The sequence below is a fragment of the Mastomys coucha genome, unplaced genomic scaffold (assembly GCF_008632895.1).
Source record: "Mastomys coucha isolate ucsf_1 unplaced genomic scaffold, UCSF_Mcou_1 pScaffold14, whole genome shotgun sequence".
NCBI classification, from domain to species: domain Eukaryota; kingdom Metazoa; phylum Chordata; class Mammalia; order Rodentia; family Muridae; genus Mastomys; species Mastomys coucha.
Window position 1 is genome coordinate 9,531,011 of NW_022196896.1, and position 4,519 is coordinate 9,535,529.

The 4,519-nt window shown below is 43.2% G+C and overlaps 1 non-coding gene across 1 annotated transcript; it reads right to left on the minus strand.

Annotated features, from left to right (window-relative positions):
- Positions 1-3,865: 3,865 nt before the first annotated feature.
- LOC116089651 lies at positions 3,866-3,995 on the minus strand. The gene has a single exon (XR_004118423.1). It is a non-coding gene; the product is annotated as a small nucleolar RNA SNORA17 (small nucleolar RNA).
- Positions 3,996-4,519: the final 524 nt, after the last annotated feature.

Sequence of the window (4,519 nt, forward strand, 5' to 3'; positions counted from 1 at the left end):
ATTGTCACTTCCCTTCAAAAATTTTGGCTCCTATTGTCACTTCCCTTCAAAAGTAATCAAATGTGTGCTTATCATAGGATTTCATTTGGCATACATTTTTCAGATATATTGTGTTAAAATAGTTGTATTTTCAGTTATTTAAAATGTTAACCTTTTTATAACTGCTGGCGTTCTGCTTTGAGATTGAAAAATATCATCATGTTTCTATAGAGGACAAAGAGCAACACATATATGTGTGTGTGTCCCTGTGTGTGTGTGTGTGTGTGTGTGTGTGTGTGTGTGTGCGTGTGTGCATGTGTGTGTTAGAGATTGATATAAAAGATTAATGAACTTGGAATATAAAACACATTTTTATTGTGAAGCAACTACTCTATTTTCAATAATTTTAAATATAATTTTGGATTTGCATTAGAAAATTTGACAGTTATTTTTTGTTGTTGTTTATTTTTGTGATTGTAGTTTAATTACTCTCCTCACTTTCATTTCCTCCCTCCAAACTCTCCCATACATCCCTTCCCGCAGTCTTTCCTTTCATCCCTTTAATTGCATGCACATACATTTTGGTATATACATACAGATTCCTAAATATACCCTGTTGATTCTATATAATAAAACTTAATGAGTGTGCTTCTAGAGCTGACCGTGGGGCACTGGACAACAAATTGGAGTGATCTCCCGTGGGGAGGACTAATTTTCCTGCTCCCAGTTCTCATTAGATGCCTAAGTGGGAGATGATGGAGGAACAGAAATATGGTTTGCCTACTCTAAGAGAGAATTCAAGATATCAAAGGAGAGAATATAGTCCATGGAGAGAAAGTATGGAATGTCTCAGAACCAATAAAATAGTTATGAAAATGTGAATATCATAGAGAAGCAGCAAGCAACTTAGAAAAAGTTTTTAAACCTCTCACAATCCTTTCCCTTGAAAGTAGCAGATCCAGCTACAGTAAGGAAGTGTAAGGGAAGGGCCTTGACTTGCCATTGAGCACTGTGTCCACCGATGTAGTCCCAGGCAAACCCCTGGGTTATACAAAATACCTTTATAAATATGATTGTTACTCTATGAAATTATAATATAACCAAAATGAGAAAGGAAATGGAGATGATTAGATGGTTTGGGGAGGGGAGTCACTAGAAAATAGAGGAGCAAACTAAACCTTCAATGCAGCTCAGAGACTTGGTCAGAGGGAGACTCCCCAACATACTATCTATAGAGAAAATATTCAGTTTATTATTTATGAAACTAACATTGTTGCAGCCAGCGGTGATCATGGTAAGTGTCTTGTCATCTGGAACTGAACTTCTTTTGGAAGTAGAAAACATGGCAGGGTATACAGGTCCAACTGTAGCCACCAAGGCGTTGACTGAGGAGACGGCTGCAAAAGACCGGATGGGTAAGAGCTTTCATTGACAAAGATAGGGGCATTGCTGCTGGGCTTGCTGGCAGTGCATTCTTAGACTCAACAGACACATACATAATGTCAACTGAGAGGAACCTTTACTTTTTCTAAAATTCCCACTTTCAGGCTATTCTCTTATTATTTTCTTTATCATATTTTTCATTTTTTAATGAAACTTTTTATTGGTTCTTTGTGAATTTCACATCATGTACCCAGTTGTACTCATCCCTCCCTCCCCTCATAAGCACCCTCTCTACCCTTGCAATCTCTACTTTCAACAGAGAAAAATAAAATCTCATTGTGGAAGCTATAGTGGGTCACAATGTGCCCACAATATACACTTCTGTCCACATTTCTTTGATTGCAAATGTTCATTGCAATAACTCATTGGTCTGGTAGAAAACCTCTGGCTTTTGCTACTCTATAAACACTGGAACTTCACTGGGACCCTCTCAAATAGCCTGCTGTTGGCCAGTGTAATAGAGATCCTATAGTTCTGGATCTGTAGAGACAGCCCCTTTATGAACTCCTGCACTAGGGTAGATGTTGTGGTGAACCAATTCAAGGTCCTTGATCTGGGCCACAGTTGTATCTGAGATGATCAGCCCTCTGGCTCTCCAATTCTCATGGCCAGCTCTACCTTACTTTCCAGGCAAGGTACAGAGCATGGCCTTCCAAATGTTGCAGCCATTGAGGGTCACGGCCAGTTCTACCACTCTCATGACTCCAGGAACACCCCTCCCACCTGCCATAGGTGGTAAGGGACAAGGCAGGGAAGGAAGATATCTCTCCTTTATCAGAGCCACCACACAACATTCAAGAAGCAGGGCTGGCTCTCCTAAACTCACACCCCTGAGGAGCCAGCTTAACAGAAACCCCAGCAATTCAGGGCCAGCTATTCAGCCCAGGAGAAGTGCAGGGTCCACTCTCCCTATGCTGCAGCAGGTGAGGAACAAAGCCATCTATCCTGCTTTGATAGCCTCAGTGGGGGAACCCTCCTGTCTGAGGTGGATAGCAAGGGTCAAAAAGGGCTAAGGCAGCTTTCCCTCATCTACACTGTCCCAAGGCTGACAAAGTACAGGGCTAGCTCTCTTATGCTCAAACCCTCAAGGTGGCTCACTCATGCCCCTGCCATCAGGGTCAGCTCAACTTACTCTGCTGCCCAGGTAAAGTACAGGGCCCTCTCTTTACTCTCATGACCCTGTTAAGGCCAACTTTCCAGCCTGCCGCAGGTTGCAAGGGAAATAAATGGAGGGGAGTAATCTCTTCTTCACTAATGCCAAGCAGACAAGAAGCAGGGCCAGCTCTCTCATACCATACTCATGCTCTTGGGACTGGCTCACTCACAACCCCCACATCCAGGGTCAGCTCTACTGTTCTGTCCAGATGAGGTACAGGGCCTGTTCTCCCAAGTGTTGCAGCAAGTAAGCAACTGACCGGGCCAGTTCTCCAGCTCTGATATCCTTGGGGCCAACTCTCCTGCTTGCCTTAGATGGCAATGAGTAAGAGGCAGGTAGAGCATCTCTTGTTTACTCATATCACCTCATTGTAGAGAAGTGACATGGCCAGCTGTCCCATATTCATGCCCTCAGGGCCAGCCTGCCCACACTCTAGCCTCCAGGGTCAGTTCTACTGTGCTGCCCAGGTAAGGTTCATGACCTCTTTTCCTAACTGCTGTAGCTGGTGAGGGGCAGGACCAGTACTCCTGCTTTCATGATCATAGAGTTAAGTCTCTTGCATGTCTCAGGTGGTGATGGATGAGGAAGAGCAGAGTATCTTTCCCTTGCCCATGCCATCACAGGATGGAAGGGTCAGTTCTTCCAAGTTTATATACTCTAGGCTAGCTAACCCTTTTATAATGCACAGGTCTGCTCTCCAGAATACTACAAATGGTCAAGGGTGGGGTCATCTCTTCTGTTCTCATGTCTCCAGAGCTACATCTCCCAAGATGCCCAGGTGATAGGAGGGGCCGGTTCTGCACAGCCCTTAGACATCAACACGTCCTTGAGTGGCAGCCAGGACCAGGAATGTCCTCCTGGCTTTTGATAGTAACAGACCCTTACTTCTGCAAGGACTACTACCCAGACATAGCCCCAGTGGCAACACAGGCCAGGACCTTATCATGGCCCCATATCACCAGCTACTTACATCAGGTTATTCCTCATGACCCATGTGTCTATAGTTCTGTCTCTTTATTGTGCCCACATTCTCTTTCTCTTCCATTTCTCCACCATTTACTTGCTCCTCTTAGTGGTGCCCAGGGTCTCTGAGTGTCTGGGGTGGTTTAAGGGTTAAACTCAGGAGTGGTTTAAGGATTACTATGCCCTGCCTGTGCATTATGGCACCTGGTAGGGGTCATCATTGGCCTCATTTGCCCCACAGGCCTCTGTGGTCCAGACTAATGATGTCTGGGCCCCATAGCACTGATCTGGTGATCATCTCAGTGGACTCACTTTTTTTCAGAAAATGTTAGGCTACCCATTCACATGTTCTTAGGTAAGATCACTAAGCATAAACATATTCTCTCTCCTCTTGGATACCTACTGACACGCATGTGACAGAACAGTCACACCTGCAATGCCTTAAATTTTCTAATTTCCCATTTGACTTTAATAAAATGTTTACTCCTTCTTTTCCACTGTCTCATTTTCCATCTACTTTTTTGAGTACAAAGTTGCTCACAGGGCTTTTGCATACCTTGATTTTTACCTTTTAGCTAATTATTTTCCTTTATTAAAATTTAATTTTTGTATGTATTTTGCAACAAAATCGCTCAACCTATTTTTATTACTGGTGTATAGCTACTATTATTTTCCTCTTTTTTTCTTTTAGATAGGGTGTTACTATGAAGTCCTGTAGCTGCATTCCTACCTCTGACTCCTGGTGCAGATTAGAGATGGGTGGATCTGCGCCCGGCTGTCATTTTGATTGAGAGTTGTTGTATTTCTAAACCTGTTTTGGTTCCATGTTGTAATGTTACCATTGTTGTTTGATTCTTTCCATGTCAGTAGAGCTGGAATCAAGCCTGGCATAATTAAACACGAGAGATAGATATATTATCATAAAATTACACACACAGGCCAACTGAGAAAAATTGCACTTCTCTATAGCTGTGATTG